Source organism: Schistocerca gregaria, chromosome 2 (genome assembly GCF_023897955.1).
Source record: "Schistocerca gregaria isolate iqSchGreg1 chromosome 2, iqSchGreg1.2, whole genome shotgun sequence".
Lineage (NCBI taxonomy): Eukaryota > Metazoa > Arthropoda > Insecta > Orthoptera > Acrididae > Schistocerca > Schistocerca gregaria.
In genome coordinates, this window is record NC_064921.1 from 161,861,472 (window position 1) to 161,884,706 (window position 23,235).

General features: G+C 45.8%; 1 protein-coding gene across 2 annotated transcripts in view; it reads left to right on the top strand.

The window, feature by feature from the left end:
* The window catches only part of LOC126336587 (disks large 1 tumor suppressor protein), a 4,198,467-nt gene that overhangs the window by 3,215,518 nt on the left and 959,714 nt on the right, over window positions 1–23,235 (top strand). The gene's annotated exons all lie outside the window — the stretch shown is intronic.

Consider the following 23,235-nt stretch of genomic DNA (forward strand, 5'->3'; position numbering starts at 1 on the left):
CCGGCGCGTCGTCACAGCAGCAAAGGCACTGAATCTAAACAAACCGTCCAGTATGCATATGTACTTACAAGGGAAAGTCCCCATCGCATTCCCCTCAGATTTAGTGGTAAGGTGGCCCGGCGCATAGTCCGTCAGAAACACAAATCAAGCATGAAAACAGGGAGATAGTGTACTGAACAGTGAGAAAAAAGAAAAGCAAAACCAAAACAGTGAACGGTCCAAGCTTAACAAGTGCAGTATTGTGCAAGTTGACAGGTATATGTGTTAGCAGGCGAGGTATCACACGGAAGTCTCACAGAAATGAAAACAACAAATAAACGGGTGCAAACTACGTTACAAGAAAGAAAGTCCAGAGTCACAACTTCCAAAACGGAATGTAACTTTGTAAGTAGGCTGTTTAGGTTTTACATATTGGTAACGCCACGTAGCGTTCTGTATGAAACTCACTGGCTGTGCTGTGTGCAGTCTGTGGCTGGTTGGCATTGTTGTAATATTCGCTATTCTAGTGTTGGGCAGTTGGATGTGAACAGCGCGTAGCGTTGCGCAGTTGGAGGTGAGTCGCCAGCAGTGGTGGATGTGAGGAGAGAGATGGCAGAGTTTTGAGAGCAGATGATCTGGACGTGTGTCCATCAGAGACAGTAAATTTTTAAGACTGGATGTCATGAACTGATATATATAATGACTTTTGAACACTATTAAGGTAAATACATTGTTTTTTCTCTATCAAAATCTTTCGTTTGCTAACTATGCCTATCAGTAGTTATTGGCTTCAGTAGTTACAATCTTTTATTTAACTGGCAGTATTGGCGCTCGCTGTATTGCAGTAGTTCGAGCAACGAAGATTATTGTGAGGTAAGTGAGTCATGAAAGGTATAGGTTATTGTTAGTCAGGGCCATTCTTTTGTAGGGATTATTGAAAGTCAGATTGCGTTGTGCTAAAAATATTGTGTGCCAGTTTATTGATGGTCTGAATTAGTAAAGAGAGAATTGTCTGTGCACTTTCAGTTTTACTCAGCTGTTTGAAAATCAAGTAACGTAGAGGTTTACCAGCACAATCATTCATAAATTTTCCTAAGAAGAGGTTACAACTTCAAGAACGTTAAAAATAATTGTTTTGACAGATCACAGAGGAAACTGTGTGATTGTGAAACTGCGTGCATGTGAAAATGCGTGCATTTGTTGCAGCTTATGTGACAAACTGGGAATGATCACAGTCACATTCACACGAAAACCTAGATAGGGTAAGGCGGCATATCTCACTCGCATACCAGGCGTGCAAATTAGGTGCGTAGATAAGTGAGTCCTATCATATGACACACGTACTTTCACTAATGCCGCATATGACACACCAATCGTATTATCCGACGGAGGATTCGGTTGACTTACCGCCTTGTTATCAGAGGTTTTGCGGTACCCATTCGAAAGCTACTTCCGTTTATCTGGTAATAGAGTAGTTGTGCAAAATCAGCTGTCATTATAGGGCTCTTCCTTATATATCGCTGTTGCAAACGGACGTTACAACACGACACAAGCACAAATTTGAATATAGTGAACGAGGCAAAAAAAAGTTGGCATAAGGAAATTTCGAATATGGTTCGCCCGCCTGACAGTCTAACAACATGCCCACTTAACCATCACACCTTTCATATTCTAGCCTACTCTACATTGCGCTTCTTGTCATTGGGGCGTTCACTGTTTGTGTTATGTTTTCTTTTCACAGTTCAGTACACTTTCTTCATGTTTTCAAGCTTGATCTGTGTCCAGTTTTTGATGTGATGTACACGGATTTTTCAGAAGCGATACCGGCAAACACAGTTCGTTTGAACTCGGAAAGATTGCGAACTACGCGTATTTGATCATTCCTGTGAAGTTAGGTGCACAAAACCTCCGCAGAAGTAACGAACGTATTTTTATGTAATCTTCTCCCGAAGCTATTTCTCTATTACTCTTTTGCAAATATAAATTTTTTTCTTCGAAATTCTTACCTTCCTGTAAAAATAAATATCTCAGGGGTAGTCAAGCGGAGTCCGTTTGGGTTCGATAATTTTTGAGGCGCAAGTGCATTGTTTTCTTTCATGTACAAAGATTTCACCGGGAAGTTTCTGATCAGTCTGTCCTCTTCGCGTATGTAAAATGTAAGGAAATTATTCTTGTCCTGCGTACGGGAAAATGACAGATTTTTAAAACCTCTTCGTATAGAGCTTTCGTAAAATTCGCTGATTTAGTGCGAGCCACAATTACATTTTTTAAATTTATGACTACAGTCGTCAACTCTTTTTTGAATAATACTACCACATTTTCCGGGTGGTTCTTGCATACATAAGAAAACGTCATTCCGTACACGTGGTATACTGTGGTGTGAGGGGATGACTAACGTTTCTCAAATCTTTTTTCTGCGTATCGATGGTTTTCCATCTTTGTTCCGCAGGGGGTCTATTGTACACCGATTGGTACTGGTCGATGTTAATTGCATAATCGATGTTGAAATTAGGGATGAGTACTTGAACTGTAACTAGAATCTTCCCGAAGCATGAAAAGTCGCTAGCAAGGTACACAGTACACGTCTATCTGCAACGTAACTGCACTGAAACGCCAAAGAAATTGGTATTGACATGCGTATTCAAATACAGAGACATGTAAACTGGCAGAATACGGCGCTGAGGTTGGCAACGCCTTTGTAAAACAACAAGTGTCCAGCGCAGTTGTTAGATCGGTTGCCGCTGCTACAATGGCAGGTTATCAAGATGTACGTGGGTTTCAACTTGGTGTTACAGTCGGAGCATGAACGATGGGGCACAGCACCTCCGAGGTAGCGACTGAAGTGGGGATTTTCCCGTACGCACGTTTCACGAGTGTACCGTGATTATCAGAAATCCGGTAAAACATCAGATCTCCCACATCGCTGCGGCCGGAAGAAGATGTTCCAAGAATGGGACCAACGACGGCTGAAGAGAAACGCTCAACGTGACAGAAGTGTAACCCTTCCACAAATTGTTGCAGGTTTCAATTCTGCGCCATCAATAAGAGTCATCGTGGGAACCATTCTACGAAACATCATCAATATGAAACTTCCTGTCAGATTAAAACTGTGTGCCGGACCAAGATTCGAACTCGGGACCTTTGCCTTTCGCAGGCAAGTGCTCTACCATGTGAGCTACCGAAGCACGACTCACGGCCGGTACTCACAACTTCAGTTCTGCCTTCACCTGGTCTCCTACCTTCCAAACTTCACACAAGGAGAACTTTTGTGAAGTTTGGAAGGTAGGGGACGAGGTACTGGCAGAAGTGAAGCTGTGAGGACGGGGCGTGAGTCGTGCTTGGGTAGCTCAGATGGTAGACCACTTGCCCGCGAAAGGCAAAGGTCCCGAGTTCGAGTATCGGTCCGGCACACAGTTTTAATCTGACAGGAAGTTTCGTATCAGCGCATACTCCGCTGCAGAGTGAAAATCTCATTCTGTATCATCGATATGAGCTTTCGGAGCCGACACGAAGGCTTAAGTCTCCTCCGGCCATCATCACCGATATTGGACTGCTGATGACTGCAAACATGTCTTCTGGTCGTAGGAATCTCATTTCAAATTGTATCAAGCGGATGGACGTGTACGGGTATGAAGACAACCTCATGAATCAATGGAACCTGCATGCCAACAGGGGACTGTTCAAGCTGGTGGAGGCTCTGTAGATGTGTGGGGCTTGTGTAGTTGGAGCAACTGGGACCTCTGATACGTCTAGACACGATTCTGACAGACGACACGTACGTTATCATCCTTTCTGATCCCCTGCATCCATTCATGTTCACAGAGTATTCCGACGGACTCGGGCAATTCCAGCAGGACAATGCAAAATGTCACACGTTGGGAATTACTACAGAGTGACTCCAGGAATGCTCTTCTGAGTTTCAACACTTCCGCTGGCCACCAAACTCCCCAGAGATGTACATTATTGAGCATATCTGGGATAACTTGAAACATACTGTTCAGAAGATATCTCCACCCCCTCGTTCTCTTACGGATTTATGGACAGCACTGCAAGATTCACGGTGTAGTTCCCTCCAGCACTACCCCAGACATTAGTCGCGTCCGTGCCACGTCGTGTTGCGCCACTTCTGCGTACTGGAGGGGGCGCTACACGATATTGGGCAGGTGTACCAGTTTCTCTGGCTCTTCGGTGTAAGACTCATCAAAATCTGTGATTAACAAGTCTGGTGGTCTCCTTGTAATCTAGCTGACCTGGTGACCCATGCTCCACAGACTTGATAATTTATGTGCTGTAAAAATTTGTTTTGTGAGCAACTCAATAAGTTTATTTTTTCCCTATGACGTTCTTATTCTGGGACTTATGTCGGGGAGACTTTTGCTATGAACCTGATATGATTGAGTAAATTGTTTCAGAGTCGTTTCCTGCAGCAACTTACCCTTCCCTGTCACATAACACACAAAAACTCCCCTCCCCCAATAACTTACAAAGGGAGTTTCTAACAGTGCCTGCCTGCCTGTAAAAGTATGGAGGAAGATGTAGTGGGACTTTGAATTTCGCCGCGCTACTCTCGTTCCCTCAGATATAAATTATACCGTCGCAGCTGTACGAGCGCTCGACGGCAGAGAAAATATATACGAAAATGAAGGTACTAAAATTGTAACTCTTTTAGTTTTTCTACCCGCTTTTGTCTTTGAGAGCGGAAGCTTAACTTACTTATTAGCTAGTCGTGGTCGAATTAAGACGAAAAAAACTCATTGATGTGCAGACGTATTGTGGAAGATGGTATGAAATTCGGAGGATGGAAGTAGCAACGTAAAATAAATTGCATTCAGTACCAAAATGGTTTTAATTTGTATAAATTAGTGATTCCTGGACGACTGCAAAATTTCTGAGCAGCTACGACTTTTCACGCAGAAATGAAACAGGAAATTTTTGGAGAACAAGACCTAGACGCCGCCACGAGAAAATACACTCCTGGAAATTGAAATAAGAACACCGTGAATTCATTGTCCCAGGAAGGGGAAACTTTATTGACACATTCCTGGGGTCAGATACATCACATGATCACACTGACAGAACCACAGGCACATAGACACAGGCAACAGAGCATGCACAATGTCGGCACTAGTACAGTGTATATCCACCTTTCGCAGCAATGCAGGCTGCTATTCTCCCATGGAGACGATCGTAGAGATGCTGGATGTAGTCCTGTGGAACGGCTTGCCATGCCATTTCCACCTGGCGCCTCAGTTGGACCAGCGATCGTGCTGGACGTGCAGACCGCGTGAGACGACGCTTCATCCAGTCCCAAACATGCTCAATGGGGGACAGATCCGGAGATCTTGCTGGCCAGGGTAGTTGACTTACACCTTCTAGAGCACGTTGGGTGGCACGGGATACATGCGGACGTGCATTGTCCAGTTGGAACAGCAAGTTCCCTTGCCGGTCTAGGAATGGTAGAACGATGGGTTCGATGACGGTTTGGATGTACCGTGCATTATTCAGTGTCCCCTCGACGATCACCAGAGGTGTACGGCCAGTGTAGGAGATCGCTCCCCACACCATGATGCCGGGTGTTGGCCCTGTGTGCTCGGTCGTATGCAGTCCTGATTGTGGCGCTCACCTGCACGGCGCCAAACACGCATACGATCATCATTGGCACCAAGGCAGAAGCGACTCTCATCGCAGAAGACGACACGTCTCCATTCGTCCCTCCATTCACGCCTGTCGCGACACCACTGGAGGCGGGCTGCACGATGTTGTGGCGTGAGCGGAAGACGGCCTAACGGTGTGCGGGACCGTAGCCCAGCTTCATGGAGACGGTTGCGAATGGTCCTCGCCGATACCCCAGGAGCAACAGTGTCCCTAATTTGCTGGGAAATGGCAGTGCGGTCCCCTACGGCACTGCGTAGGATCCTACGGTCTTGGCGTGCATCCGTGCGTCGCTGCGGTCCGGTCCCAGGTCGACGGGCACGTGCACCTTCCGCCGACCACTGGCGACAACATCGATGTACTGTGGAGACCTCTCGCCCCACGTGTTGAGCAATTCGGCGGTACGTCCACCCGGCCTCCCGCATGCTCACTATACGCCCTCGCTCAAAGTCCGTCAACTGCACATACGGTTCACGTCCACGCTGTCGCGGCATGCTACCAGTGTTAGAGACTGTGATGGAGCTCCGTATGCCACGGCAAACTGGCTGACACTGACGGCGGCGGTGCACAAATGCTGCGCAGCTAGCGCCATTCGACGACCAACACCGCGGTTCCTGGTGTGTCCGCTGTGCCGTGCGTGTGATCATTGCTTGTACAGCCCTCTCGCAGTGTCCGGAGCAAGTATGGTGGGTCTGACACACCGGTGTCAATGTGTTCTTTTTTCCATTTCCAGGAGTGTACATGTTAACATGGTAAAGAATGAACTATTATCTACGCCATTTCCCTCTTTTAATCACATTTTGATTTTCTCTGTTCTCTTTGTCTCTTTCAAATAATGTTTGTAGTGGAAATTGGTTTGACTTTTGCTCAGAAACGCCACAAGGCCCACCCAAAAATATAGCTTTTCCGAATCACGAAGTCCGATAACTTTTCTGTAATACGAAGTCCGACTTGCATTTCACTCTTTCCCTTTTTCGCGGTCATTAACGATTTAAAAAAAAAAAAAAAAAAAAAAAAAATATTCACGATTTCTTCCCACATTTTCAACCTTTTATTTTCTTCTCTTTTTCTTTTTTATTAACCACTACAAAGAGGAGAAAAACTGTGCAACATACACGTTCTTTAATGGTTTATGTCGGCCTCTTATTTCCGCTTAAAGGTCAAACTACATGTGTTACGATACGGGTCGTACTGTCACTTTCGCCAACGAGCGGTTGACAAGTTGTTCTACGGTTTTTCGCACTCCACAATGAGATGAATTTTATCCCGTTTTCCAGCGTTGGCTGATACCGGCTGACAACTATTGAACTATACGAAATAAAATCGTCATAACTTCTGAACGGTTTGCGTTACGACGTTCAAACTACATGATTGGCGGCGAGGCATGATGGGAATTGCATGGTTTGCTTTAGCGACGACGCCCACTGTCATTTGGATAGGTTCGTCAATAAACAAAGCAGGAGCATTCACCATCAACGGGTGACTGTGTGGTGTGCAATGTCCAGCCACGAAATAATTGGTGCGATATTCCTTAATGGCGCGGTGACTGCCGAGCTGTACGTGAAGGTTTTGGAAGATGATTTCATCCCCATTATCTGAAGTGACCCTGATTTCGACAAGATGTGGTTAATGAATACGGGGCTCGACCTCATTGGAGCAGGAGGGAGAGTGTTTGATGTCCTGCAGGAGGATTTTAGGGACCACATTCTGGCTCTGGGATACCCAGAGGCCACTGGCGTGGGCGTCGATTGGCCGCCATATCCTCCGGATGTGAACACATGTGCCTCCTTTTTGTAGAGTTATATTAAAGACAAGGTGTACGGTAATAACCCTAAAGCCATTGCTGAACTGAAAACAGCCATTCAGGAGGTGACGACAGCATCGATGTTCCGACACTTCAGCAGTTCATGCAGAATTTCGCTATTCGTCTGCGCCACATCATCGCAAATGATGGCAGGCATATCGAACGTGTCATAACCTAAACCTGAATATCTGTAGTGACGTTTACATGTTGAATGATGTGTGTGCACGCCGTAGTTTGTAACTAATTCACGTTTTCTTTCACTTAGTTCAATAATTGTCACCCTGTTCAGTTCACAATGTTAACGTGTTATGTAACACATATACGGGAGAATAACATGTTCCGGTTCTTGAGGGTCTTCCGTGCCTCGTTAAGTGGATAACTTTTTACTTATATTGAAATCAGTAAGGTCCGGACAAAATAAATAAAAATGGACAGCAGCATGCGGTCCTCGAAATATTTTTCTTTGATGGTTGACTCTTGTTCATAACAGTGAATAAAAGATGCACATATACACACACACGTGCGCGCAGTTCTTAAGTTCTCCCAATGCGCGTTCTCAAACTTTTTGTTTCAAAAGTTCTAATTTGGTGAGAGTATCCGAAGGAATAATACAGGCTGTTCCGAAACTATTCGTTCAGATTAATACAGGAGGAACAGAACATCAAAAGTATATATTTTTCGATAGGGAAAATGCGGTTTCTGAAGTCAACTTGTAATTTAGGGAACATTTTGTTAGTGGTGTTACGTTGTGACTGGGAATATGTACTGACCTTCCCAACTACTCGGTGTGTACATGGTTGGCTTTGAGACCTGGATGGAAACACGCTGATTCAGTCGCGCCGGCCGCGGCGGTCTAACGGTTCTAGGCGCTCAGTCCGGAACCGCGCGGCTGCTACGGGCGCAGGTTCGAATCCTGCCTCGGGCATGGATGTGTGTGATGTCCTTAGGTTAGTAAGGTTTCAGTAGTTCTAAATTCTTGGGGACTGATGACCACAGATGTTAAGTCCCATAGTGCTCAGAGCCATTTGAACCATTTGATTCAGTCGCAGTCATTTCCGCCTTGCGACAACAACAGTGAACGTAGGAGCGATTTACGCGTGCTGAAATGGCTGACACACATCTTGTATGCGAATCTGTGAACGGAAGTAGATGAGTTGCATAGGGAGAGTATCGACAGCGCTTTCCCAGTCAACGGGTTCCACAACACCAATGAATGTTAGGCAAAGGGCATGATGGGCGCCAGCCTATTTCAGTGTTGCTGCGAGGAATCATTTGAGAGCCACCTTCGGGAATCGATGAATGGGCCTGGTCACCTAGGAAACCTGTCCTCACTTGTGTGGATTTCTCTGGGGGAATATGAAGCAGCTGAAGTATGAAACCGTTGTGGAAACAGAGGAGGACCTCAGCGCTAGAATTACCGTCTTTGCTGATACCACTGCGGACATGTATCTTCGGACGGACACGACTATCAATAGCCCGACGATATACTGCGCGCACACAGGCCAATGGTCGCGCATTCGAGCACTTCCTGTGAATGCCACTGCTGTAGTTAGCGTGGTAAACTGCCTTCTGTGCAAATCGTCCCTAGTATCAGGAATGCCACCTCCTGTATTAATTTGAACGAATAGTTTCGGAACAGCCCGTATAATAAATAAAATATGTAAGCTTATTTGTCCGTCGCTGACATAGAAGACCGCAAACCTTCTTTCCTTCCCGTCTGGGCAAGCTATGCAGTGACTAGAGTACATATAAAGCTTACTGGGACAGGGTAAATGCTAGCTACAATGCAGTCGACAATTCGATTGTAATATTGGCATTTTAATTTGATATCCCGCACAATTGACAAAATTTACCAAAAAAAATGTGAATTTCTTTGTCCACCCATACACTCCTGAGAATGGCACATTAACAATTCGTAATTACGCCCCCCTATTACCGGTAGCTTCGTTGCTAAATACTCGGCACCTCAGATCAAGAATATTAGGTAAGCTGTTGGAAGTGGTTAAGCGTTGTTGAAAATCTATCTTCTGAGCACACAAAGAGCTCTAACCGCAGAACTCAACACGGAACACAGTGCTGCGATACAGACGGTATATCTCCCTTCGAAGACGATGGCCAAGACGCCGTCTCCAAGTCCGTTCCGCTCGATGGCTGAAGGCGAAGTCCACTCTCTCCACAATTCTCCCGTCCCCCACGCGTACGAAAACGCGGCGGAAGAATACTCAGTTTCGACCAATGTCGAACGCTCTATCACCGCCGAAATCCCTCCAACGGCATTTCTGAGATCTGCCCAATGATCGAGTAGATCATATCGTCCCTAAGAAAACGAAATTGCCGTCTTCGCCACGTGTTGCCCAGCACAGGTGGCTCCGGGTGGCGGGCTATCCCCAAAAGCGCCGAATTGTCCCGCGTTTCCGGTGACCGATACCTGCCGCCCACGGTGGCCCGGCGAGCTACGGCCAGCTGCAGACTCATATATCAGAATTCTCAACTTCCGATACTTTTCACCAACGCTTTAAGTTAGCGGTTCAATCATGCAGACATGCAGGGAGTACTGCTCGAGAGTGCCTCATATTTATCAGAATTCAACAGAGTAATGATCTGATGCCCTTGTCAGTCCCTTTGTTATTAATACTAATCTTGTTAAGCTAACGTGTATGTGCCCGTGTCCTGGCACCTTACAAATATAATGCATATAATAAATATAATATACAATATATAAAATCAAGCCAAATACGTGATAGTATTACTGATTTTTTTCCAAACCGACTGGGTTACGAGACATGCCCACCCTAACTGTTTGCCAAGAGTTTTGCGTAGACGTGATTCTTCACAATATATTCTGCTGAAATGAAATGTCGTGTGACGAAGGCCTCCTGGCGGGTAGACCTGGTCGCCTGGTGCAAGTCTCTTGAGGTGACGCCACTTCGGCGACTTGCGTGTCGATGAGGATCAAATGGTGATGATGAAGATGACACAAACACCCAGTCCCTGAGCGGAGAAAAATCTCCAACCCAGCCATGAATCGAACCCAGGCACCCCGGCATGACAAGCCGGCGCGCTGACCACTCAGCAACGGTGGCGGCCATCTATTCTGAGTAGGAGCACTTTATCCAGCAGTCTTCATATATTTTAATATTTCGATACTTCGACTATATTCTTACCTCTTTCCTCACTGTCACACCGATAAAGAGCTACCATAAATTCTCAATTTCGCGCCCATGTTCATCAGTTCTGGTGCCCTGCCTTTCACAGCAATAAAAACGACGCAGGTAAGTCTGCAATACCAGAGATACACAGGCACTAGCGTCACGCCATCCGCCCCGTTAACCTCCTGGGGTGTCCTTTCTTTCGCTAATGAAGTCCCAAAATTAGCATCGAGCTTATATTTTCTGCCCGGCTAGATCGAAATTTCCGGTTATTCGATCTCTTCTCATCAAACGAGCTACACAGAAAGTTCCCCCCCCCCCCCTTTTTTTACCTCCTTCCTGCCACTCTCTTTTGTTAAGGCCTGGCGAAGTTTGTTTACAGGTGTAGGGAAGCCAGTTTCTTTTTCCGGCCGGGTGTGGCGTAATGGGGTTTCTCCCTCCCCGCTCTCCTTATCCCTCCTCCCTCCCCTCCTGACACCTATACCCTTCCCCCACCAACCCTCTCCCTTGACGAAGGCAGCAGCCACCAGCTAACATGGCGGCGCACAGTCTAATGGGCCTTTTACCCCAACAGCAGGCGCGGTTCGCTGCTAATGACACAAACAGGAGAGACCTTCTTTGTTACTTAACGCGCGCTCGAAATTACCGCACCTTCGCTGGCAGCCGCTTTCTATCCCGTTCTCTTTCCAGCCCGCTCTCTTTCCACCTCTTGCTACTCAGGCGGTAATTGTAAAGTGCGCCACCCACACCACACGCCCTCCGGCCAACAAGCCCTCCGCTCTCTTCTCGTTCCTGTGAGATCAGCACCCATGTCCCCTCGGCCGTTTGTGTTGTCCCTCGGCCGCACACACAGCCGTGTACAGCGTGCTGGTGGCTACACAGCCACCCCCTCCTCCTTCCCTCCCTCGCACAACAGCATTTTGCACGCCCTGGCCTAATCTCGAAAATGGCAGAGAGCGTTTCTTGGCCAAATGAGCGTGTGTGCTCAGCTGCAGGAATCTCGGCTAGAGGGAACGGCGGAAGGAAGCTGATTACCGTGGTAAAGCCAGCCGCGCCACGTCCCCACTGGCCCTTTAGCGCCCCGGTCCCCACCTCTTCTGTATTCCACGCCACGCTTTTGATGCGGTCGAGGACGTGCGAAGCGGGCCGCGATGCAAAAGGCGACACTAGATGCGCGTCCCTTTCTTCTCCTCGGCGTTTTCTCCCGTTTGCACACGCCGTCTGCTTTGTCCCGAAATGGGTCGTTTCCTCTTCCATCACCCCTTTGCTGAATTTAAGTATTTCCTTCAGGGAACACTTGAATACTGTACTCAGTCGGCATTTTTCGTAATTGATGTACTTCTTTTTATTTGCTTATTAATTTATATCTTCTTGCGACATTAGGGCCTTCAGATTCTCTTCTGTACGTAACTAAAATTCCTTAATGACTCACCATTATAATACGTCCATTACACGAGAGTAGTACATAATGATGACGGTAATAACAATAGAGAAATTACTGTCCAGGCTAAAAGGTTGCAAGAACGTTCTCATAGAACGCAGATGTTTCTCATACTGACTCATTTCTGCAAAGTAACATCATCATGGTAACTCAGAACCAACTAAAATGAACTTGGAGTCGGCAGTGTCTACATGGCCAAACCGCCTGAAGAAGGGGGACTTCTTGTTGTTCTCGTTGTGCTCGAGTTCAGTCCGAAGAGTGGTAGGATGTAGCTCACGAGCATAACCGGTAACAGATTATGCGATGGCAGTCCTAAAGAAAACATTTAGCATCACCTTGCCCAATGGTGGTTGGGTCTTCACTCGGTTTAGAGGTGAGAAATCGAAGTGTTTGCACTGGTAGCATTGCGCTTTTGCCTCTGGGTCATAGCGATCCGCCCAGCACTCATCCGTAGAGATTAAACGGCTGAACAAGTCAAAATGTTCAAATGTCTGTGAATTCCTAAGGGACCAATTCCTAAAGGGTCCCTAGACTTACACACTACTTCAACTGACTTAAACTAACCTATGCTAAGAACAATAACACACACACCCATGCCCGAGGGGAGACTCGAGCCTCCGGCGGGAGGAGCCGCGCAATCCGCGACATGACGCCTTAAACCATGCGGCCACTCCGCGCGACGAGCAAGTCATCTCGACTGGTCTGACACAGCTGCAATATTTCCACTGCTGCCTTGGCTCGGCCGATTTTTTGAATGGGTGTGAGCACTTACAGAACCCATCGCGAGGTCACCTTTGTCGTGTTCAAAATGCTGTGCAAGATGTTGTAATTAATCCATGACTGACTTTGACTAGGTGCACTGTGGTCGCTACTGTGTTGGAGCAACTGGGGCTAGACTTGTGGCTCCCGGTTCTTCACAGAGCAGGCGTGCCATTTCGCCCATCGCCATCACACTTGGACACTGGGACCATCTGTGCCACAGAAACACTGTGTCATTAGATGATGCAGTGTTGCCATTTTTCACCAGCGCCGTATGGATTGTTGCTGCGTTGTTCCCCTTCAGATGCCGAATTACCGCTCGGTACTCCACTTTGTCAACGGTCTGTGCCAGTTTGTTTTGGCTCATGTAGCGATGTGGCACAGTACTGTGGCGTGCTGATTTCAGTGTGTTCTAGGATTGCAGACATGTATGCGCATACACTCATAAATAAAATATTAATTAAAGGTAAACTCTTCTAGGTCGTTAGGTTCCTTCATGTTCCTCTTCAGTTTCTCCTACACGGCCGGCCGTAGTGGCCGAGAGGTTCTAGGCGCTACAGAGTGGAACCGCGCGACCGCTACGGTCGCAGGTTCGAATCGTGCCTCGGGCATGGATGTGGTCTTTAGGTTAGGTTGAAGTAGTTCTAAGTTCTAGGGGACTGATGACCTCAAATGTTAAGTCCCATAGTGCTCAGAGCCATTTGAACCATTTTTGAACTTGCTGGTGTTTACATTTCGCTGTACAATGTCAAAAACCAGCGTCATAATTGTATCAGGTAGTCTTCCCGCGCTTATGCCGCAGAAGTGGAATCACTGGGTGAAATTCATCCAGTTATTACGGTGACCCATCGAAGTAATCAGAGACCGGTAAGTAGGGATATCTGGGAGGCCACAAAATGTCCCCAGTCTTTGAGAAGACGTGGCTACCACACACTGCTGCCACTGGAATATGATCACAGTCAGACGCACCACTTGCTGAAACCAATACTCATTTGCAGGAAGTTGCTCATTGATTGATTTGGGGGAGGACACCAAATAGCGATGTCATCGATCCCTGGGAAACTGTTAAAAATTCAGGTGTGAGGAATGTGTCAACCACGTCAGCTTACCGCTGAGATGCGACGGTGGTTGCTAGTCCATGTTTTTCCTCAAAAAAGAAACGGCCGATTATGCTGACAGAAGAGACAGCGCACCGCACTACGTCTTTCTGACTGTAAGAGGCGTTGATAGAGTTCCTGAGGATTATCCTCGCACCAGTACCGGCAGTTTTGTTTGTTGTCACACCCACTGAGATGAAAGTGCGCCTCGTCACTCATCCATAGCAAATTTAAGAAGCTTTCATTCCCCCTAATTTTAGTCAACAGTTGATCCGACAGTCATTCGCTTTTCATAATAACTTTCACTTAACTGTGCCCTGTATGGTTGCAACTTTAAATCATTGCGTTAAATTCTGGGCACACTACGATTGGGAATTCCCACAACTGCCGCAATTAGTCTCACGGAACACTTTAGACTGCTGAGTATAACATTCTGCACCTCCTTTATTCGTTCCTGTGAGCGACAACTTCTGGGCCTTCCTGGCGATTTCAGCTTCAGTGCACTTCCTGTTGCTTCAAAGTTATTCACCCACAACCTGATTGCATGTGCCGACGCTGTATGATCATTCCGTCTAAGGTTGACATGACGACGGCATTCTCGTCTATAGTACGATCCACGAACGAGGGCGGTTCGCGCATATCGAGGCACGGACGGGAATGACGTTTTTGGTGACTCCAAGCGACAGCTGCGTTACGCGCAAGCGCGTGCTTCCCGCTTGAAGAAAGCGTATATCCTGCAAATTATGTCTCCCGCTTGCTTATGGAGAGTGTATCACTCACCACCACCATCAGCGATGACAACTCGAAATAAATGAAACAGAAATTCAGTAAACAACTCGCTGCGATCACGTCTAACGCTCACATTAGCTACGGCATTCAAGGCAGAGCGTTCAGAACACTACTGAACGCTCTTTGGCTGTCGCAGTATGCGTGACGTAGATGCGCAGAACAAACCTAATCTCGACCGCCATCGTTCGTGACTCCACTTATAACTGCAGTAACACAGTAAAAAAACAGACACAGCACGCTCATGCACACCCCAGCGCTGTAGCTCAATAAACGGCGTACCTACCTGAAACGTATGACAAACATTCAGTGTTGCCAATTCCATTCCACTATTAGAGACTAATTAAAAGAGCCCGTTTTTCTGCCATACATTGTATTAACATCGTGGCTTCCTAGTTGTTTGCATTTCTCAAGCACCGTGCCGACGTATTTACTTCTTGATGGCGGGAAGCCACGAAGCTGTAAGCCCATAGTCATCTCCTCTATTAACGTTACATTCGTTCTTGATGATCTCAGTCCCTCCCCGGAATTTTCTTTTACAAATGTTGGCTTCCTTCTCCAGCACAGTGAAGTGGGCCGGAACGAGAGCCACTATACTGTGGTGGGCTGGGTTGCGCCAGTGGGTCGTGGCGAGGCTGCAGACTGGTAAAAGCTCAGGTAAACTACGTCAAAAGTCAAATATTTTATTAAAACTCCTGCTACTACACTTTTAGCGTCGCGGTGCGGCAGCCATGCCCTCTCTCACAGGGGGAGGCCACGACGTTGGGATCACAGATTTAATTGAAACTTTGTACGCCTTTAGTAGGCCATTAAAACAACATAATGCGAAAGTAGTAAGTGCACTACCATGGCTATTACGAGACGATAGCAAGAGAAGTTACACGCATCTGTTAGATGGCTTATGGATCTGTGTGTTGGTGCCGGACGTTAAAGTTCATAATGGTCAAGCTTCGTGCTTCATAACACGAACGAGTATGACACGAAGGTTCGACTCGCCCTCAAACTTAATTATTAATCTATGTTTTCATCACTGGTCATATTATTTAATTTGTATGACATTTGAACGATAATGTTATGAAAAAAACACGTGTATTAGCATAAAGTATATGCAAAAAAATAAATGGTTCAAATGGTTCTGAGCACTATTGGACTTAACTTCTTAGGTCATCAGTACCCTAGAACGTAGAACTACTTAAACCTAACTAACCTAAGGACATCACACACATCCATACCTGAGGCAGGACTCGAACCTGCGACCGTAGAGCGGTCGCGCGGTTTCAGACTGTAGCACTTAGAACCTCTCGGCCAATATATGGATGAAGTTTCAGTTTATTTTTTCCGTGTCGGCATGACAAATACCAAACTGCAACGTGTGATGTCGAGAGCACATCCGACGAGTAATTGTACATTACTCTTGTGGTCTGGCACATTATGACTTACTATATTACTGAAACTTCCTGGCAGATTAAAAGTTGAGCCGAACTCGAACTCGGGATTTTAGCGTTTCGCGGGCAAGTGCTCTAACACTCGTTCTGGATACTTTGTTAATGCTTGTGAATAACATCATTCGCATCCTTAATTATGGAACTTTGACTTGGCCTTTCCAAGCCTGTCCCTGATCTTCAAAATGTAATAACAAAACGTATACTACTGGCCATGAAAATTGCTACACGACGCAGATGACGTGCTACAGACGCGAAATATAACCGACAGGAAGAGGATGCTGTGATATGCAAATGATTAGCTTTTCAGAGCATTCACACAGGGTAGGCGCCACTGGCGACAGCTCCAACGTGCTGACATGAGGAAAGTTTCCAACCGATTTCTCCTACACAAACAGCAGTTCACCGGCGTTGCCTGGTGAAACGTTGTTGTGATGCCTCGTGTAAGGAGAAGAAATGCGTACCGTCACGTTTCCGACTTTGATAAAGGTCGGATTGTAGCCTATCGTCATTGCGGTTTATCGCATCGCGACATTGCTGCTCAAGTTGGACAAGATCCAATGGCTGTTAGCAGAATATGGAATCGTTGGGTTCAGGAGGGTAATACGGAACGCCGTGCTGGATCCCAACGGCCTCGTATCACTAGCAGTGGAGATGACAGGCATCTTATCCGCATGGCTGTAACGGATCGAGCAGCCACGTCTCGATACCTGAGTCAACAGTTTGGGACGTTTGCAAGACAACAACCATCTCCACGAACAGTTCGACGACGTTTGCAGCAGCATGGACTATCAGCTCGGCACATGGCAGCGGTCACCCTTGACGCTGCATCACAGACAGGAGCGCCTGCGATGGTGTACTCAACGACGAACCTGGGTGCACGAATGGCAAAACGTCATTTTTTCGGATGAATCCAGTTTCTGTTTACAGCATCATGATGGTCGCATCCGTGTATTCGTCATCGCCATACTGGCGTATCACACGGCGTGATGGTATGGGGCACCATTGGTTACACGTCTCGGCCACCTCTTGTTCGCATTGACGGCACATTGAACAGTGGACGTTACGTTTCAGATGTATCCCTGTGAAACTCTACATTTCAGCAGGATAATGCACGACCGCATGTTGCAGTTCCTGTACGGCCCTTTCTGGATACAGAAAATGTTCGACTGCTGCCCTGGCCAGCACATTCTCCAGATCTCACACCAATTGAAAACATCTGGCTCGTCACAATACGCCAGTCACTACTGTTGATGAACTGTGGTATTGTGTTAGAGCTGCATGGACAGCTGTACCTGTACACGCCATCCAAGCTCTGTTTGACTCAATGCCCACGCGTATCAAGGCTGTTATACGGCCATAGGTTGTTGTTCTGGGTACTGATTTCTCAGGATCTATGCACCCAAATTGCGTGAAAATATAAGTACATGTCAGTTCTAGTATAATATATTTGTCCAATGAATACCCGTTTATCATCTGCAATGCTTCTTGGTGTAGCAATTTTAATGGCCTGCAGTGTAGTTTCCACAGTCAAATAATATATGATATTCACTACAACTTTATAAAAATGCACGTGGTTTATTTTCATTATTATTATTATTGTTAATGTTGTTGTTGTTTTGGTCTTCATTCCAGAGACTGGTGTGATGCAGCTCTCCATGCTACTTTATCCTGTGCAAGCTTCATCATCTTCTGGTGCCTGCTGCAACCTACATCCTTGTGAATCTGCGTAGTGCATTCATTTCTTGGTCTCCCTCTACGGTTTTGACCCTCCACGAGTCCCTCCAATACTAAATTGGTGATCCCTTGATGCCTCAGAACATGTCCTACCAAACGATCCATTCTTCTAATCAAGTTGTGCCACAAATTTCTCTTCTCCCTTATTCTATTCAGTACCTCCTCATTAGTTACGTTATCTACGCACCTAATCTTCAGCATTCTCCTGTGGCACCACATTTCGAAAGCTTCTATTCTCTTCATGTCTAAATTATTTACCGTCCATGTTTCACTTCCATACATGGCTACACTCCATACAAATACTTTCAGAAACGACTACCTGACAGTTAAATCTATACTCGATGTTAACAAACTTCTCTTCTTCAGAATCGTTTTCCTTGCCATTGTCAGTTTACATTTTATATCCTCTCTACTTCGACCATCATCGGTTATTTTGCTCCCCAAACAGAAAAACTTATTTACTACTTTAAGTGTCTCATTTCCTAATCTAATTCCCTCAGCATTGAAAGGTCTTTGTTGGATTCCTTTCATGTTAATTTCTTAAATCTGTTGTCATTTACGGCATAAATTCCTCTTCTAAATTTACTGTGGCGTTTCTGACTATCTGCGAGGAGACTGAGCAGTGGAACGTGTTACTTCTACACATAAACAAGAACGATCTGTCACACTACTACACTTTAAACACAGTTTATATGTAATTCATGACACACAGTCTCATACGGAACCTACATCCGCTTTCTTTTATATACTGTATATGATAAGGTACTGTCATCCCCCTTCCCTTCTGTGTGAGAGGATGAATGAGCAAATGTATTTCTAGTTGCATGCTTGAGGGTAGCAGACAAGCCTGTCTGCTAGAGAACAGTAGGACCAACGTCGGAACAGGTAGCTATGCTTTCTAAAAGCAAAGAGGTTTCTATCCTTAGTATGGTTCTGTCCGTCCCTTGTCATGTTGGTACAGGAAGCTGCCCCTCTGGTCACTTCCGTTTTGTATCGGGAAGCACGCTCGGTAGGAGCGCAGGTCAGTCTGTCCGCGGCGAGCGTCTGAAGTGGTAAGATCTCCGGCTAAGCGCGTGTCTGCTAAGTCCGCAGGACAATGGATTTCTTAAGTTCAGCCTAACTGAAAATTTAATCAACTTTATTTCAGGTTTACCTCTAAAATATCTAATGTTATCTTAAGTTGTAACGCAGTGTATTTCGAGTGTGAACTTAAGAATATTTTACAGTAGTTGCTTTGTCATTACTTTGTGAGTAAAGTGGAACCACCTGTTGATCAGTAACTCTAACTAAGATCATCAATCTTAAATGCGAATGTGCGTGAGATTATAACGTCTCGCCTTAACAATATTTTTCAATATAGCAACTTTTCTTTATGTTCAACCCACGTGGGGTGTACTTCGTGAGACCAGTACCACGTGCTTATACAATTGTTTGACCCATCAGGTTAATGGTAAGACGATTGTAACCAGTTCGAGGTTTTTCTTTTGTAAATTGCTTTTCGATCTAATTTATTTTAATTATCAAAATTATTGTGGAGTTACACTCTTTGTGTAAACCAAGTTAACCACGTGAAGCATGTGGTGTAATCATCAAAGTAGCTCTCAGCTATTATTTTCGGGAAGATTTCACAGAGAGTTAGTATGAATTTAGTATACCAGTGTGTGGTAATTACATGACGGACAGGATTGCGCTACGAACGTTACTTCTTTGGGTGAAAATTGAATCGGTTGGTTGTGGTTAATTTCCTCTTACATATATTTCAATGTTCTTCGTGTGTTATTTTATTAATGTAGTGTTGTATGCAGTCTCCCAATTTTGGCTCCCTATTTGATGTGTTCCGTAAGATTACAAACTCACATTTTCACAATCCAAAACAAGGCACCAGCTTAGTTATGACTCAAATTTAATATGGTGAAATTTCAATGATCAATGTTAAAATAAATTTCCAAATATAAACTGATTTATTTATTTTTATTTAAATTCTCTTTTTTATATATGTATCACCGGTTTTCGTATGACTGTTAAAAGATTATAATTAATGTTAGTCTGGTTGGAAATTTGGTAAGCTAGACTGGATACCTGGTGAAACAGTTGCTCAGTAATGCAACGTTAACTTCCTCAGATAGCTCACAGCCTTAACCCTCTTTTATTGTCTATCAGCACCGCTTTCACATAGCAAATTAAGGCAACAACAGTACAGCATCACCCGATATAATTCAACTACATTCCATACCCTTGTTTTTCTTTTGTTGATGTTCATCTTATATCCTCCTTTCAAGATATTGTGCATTCCATCAACTGCTCTTCCATGTCCTTTGCTGTCTCTGGCAGAATTACAATGTCATCGGCAAACCTCAAGGTTTTTATTTGTTCTCCGTGGATTTTAATTCCTACTCCGAATTTTTCTTTTGTTTCCTTGCCGCGCGGGGTAGCCGAGCGGTCTAGGGCGTGGTGTGACGGTCCGTGCGGCAACCCCTGTCAGTGGTTCGAGTCCTCCCTCGGGCGTGTGTGTGTGTGTGTGTGTGTGTGTGTGTGTGTGTGTGTGTGTGTGTGTGTTGTCCTCAGCGTTAGTTAGTTTAAGTTAGATTAATTACACAAATTTCCACAGTATACAGATTGGATAACATCGGGGTTAGGCTACAACCCTGTCTCACTCCCATCCCAACCACTGCTTCCCTTTAATGCCCCTCGACTCTTATAACTGCTATCTGGTTTCTGTACAAATTGTAAATAGCCTTTCGCTCCCTGTATTTGACCAATGCTACCTCCAGAATTTGAAAGAGAATATTCCAGTCAACTTTGTCAAAAGCTTTCTCTAAGTCTACAAATGCTAGAAACGTAGGTTTGCCTTTCCTTAATGTATCTTCTAAGATAATTTTTAGTGTGAGTAATACCTCTCAAATGTCCTTTAAATTAAATAATGTGACTAGTGATGAAAAAAATATAGATTAAATGTAAGTGGTAGAGGGATTCGAACCGCCGCCTTCTCCCCGACCCGCTCGCAACGCGCGTGCTTTTAAATTTTTTTTAATCTCATTTTGTTCGTTACTGTTCATTACATTTTTTCGGGGTGGACGTTCCATGACACCCGTTGAAGTTCATTGTTAACATATTTACTCGGTTTCTTAATCTTGTTTTGTTTATTTATTACAGAGCTCGAGCTTGATGACAACGGTCAAGAACGACCGCAGATTTGTACAAAATATTAATTACGTGACAATACTTTTTTTTAGTTAATGGTTTATTTATAACAACCCATAGTATGTGGATTGTTCAAATGGCTCTGTGCACTAAGGGACTTAACATCTGAGGTCATCAGTCCCCTAGAACTTAGAACTACTTAAACCTAACTAACCTAAGGACATCACACACATCCATGCCCGAGGCAGGATTCAAACCTGTGACCGTAGCGGTCACGCGGTTCCAGACTGTAGCGCCTAGAACAGCTCGGCCACCCCGGCCGGCGATGGAACGCACAATGTCTTGAAAGGAGGCTATAAGATGAACATCAACAAATGCAAAACGAGGCTAATGGAATGTAGTCGAATAATATCGGGTGATGTTGAGGGTATTAGATTAGGAAATGAGACACTTAAAGTAGTAAAGGAGTTCTGCTGTTTGGGGTGCAAAATAACTGATGATGGTCGAAGTAGGGAGGATATAAAATGTAGACTGGCAATGGCAAGGAAAGCGTTTCTGAAGAACAGACATTTGTTAATATCGAGTATTGATTTAAGTGTCAGGAAGTCGTTTCTGAAAGTATTTTATGAAGTGTAGCCATGTATGGAAGTGAAACAAGGACGGTAAATAGTTTGGACAAGAAGAGAATAGAAGGTTTGGAAATGTGGTGCTACAGAAGAATGCTGAAGATTAGGTGCGTAGATCACATAACTAATGAAGAGGTACTGAATAGAATTGGGGAGAAGAAAAATTTGTGACACAACTTGACTAGAAGAAGGGATCGTTTGGTAGTACACGTTCTGAGGCATCAAGGAATCACCAATTTGGTATTGGAGGGCAGCGTGGAGGGTAAACATCGTAGAGGGAGACCAAGAGATGAATACACTAAGCAGATTCAGAAGGATGTAGGTTACAGCAGGTACTGGGAGATGAAGAAGCTTGCACAGGATAGAGTAGCATGGAGATCTGCATCCAACCAGTCTCTTGGACTGAAGATGACAACAACAATAACAATAATAATGAAAAAAACCGCCGGCCGGAGAGGCCGAGCGGTTCTAGGCCACAGCGGCCGGCTCGTATGTGGAGTGTGTAAACGTCTGGGTCTCCGTAGCAGGGGAGTATACACGACCACTGCGAACAGGACGGCAGTTACGGCGAGAGGAACGCGTGTTGGGCACCGCACTACACGGCATCCGGCGAGGGTAGGACAGCAACGGCGAGCCCCCTTATGACACTGTGGCGGTGATGAATGGCCGACGCATTCCGAACGGAGCCGCGCACATACTGCCGGCGCCCGGCGCTAGCGCACGGGATCGCGCCGAACATTAGCGCATTCCTACGCGACCATCCTGCACGGCGCGCGCGTGCGACGCAACGCAACGGAACGCAGCGACACGCACCACGGCGCGACTAGGCAGCCGCGGCAGCACCTCCGCGCCCCTGTCTGTAGGGCGTTGGAGAGAGGGGAGGGGGGCGCTGTTGGCACAGGTCGTGGAGGGAGGAGGGACGGGCCACCGCGGTACGGGCGGGCGCGGGAAGCCATTACGGCTAATATGGCTAATGCCCGCCTGTTTCGACAGCAAACAGAGGCGCACGCTCTCATTGTCGGAGCTGCCTGTTTCCCCCGGTAAACACAGAGACCAAGAACGGTAAACAGCGCCGATCGTAGGCGCGCAGATCCGCAGCGATCCGCTCTTTTACTGGCCGGCAACGAATGTTATTCTCTCACGTATTCACCGGCGCCGGTTTTCTCTTTCAGTAGCGCACTGCTGGTATCCCCGTTAGCAACACCGGCGTTCTTGTTCGTGCACTGCCAAGTTCTCCGCTGTGCTGTAGTAGAGCATAAACCTTTTCACCCGATAAATGCTCACGTTGGTGCGTCCATCTCAAGCATTACCGCCAGCCCATACAAAGAAAGAGCATGTTACGAATCAATGGAACTAAATTACGATCACAGATTGTGACAGCTGACGAAATTAGCTGTCCGAGGTTGAACCTATGACAGTTACGTGGAGATAGTGAGTGGAGCTGTGGACGCTAGAAAATGAACTGCCGAGAGGAGAAACATTTGTGATACTTTCTTCTATTCGTGATCGATAGAGGGGTGCCAGCAGCCAGAAATAATTGCATTGGACAGAGCACGGCAACAAAATGGTTTTCTCGTTTTAAGGAGCATTGTTTGACATTAGTGACTCTCCAAGTTCAGAAA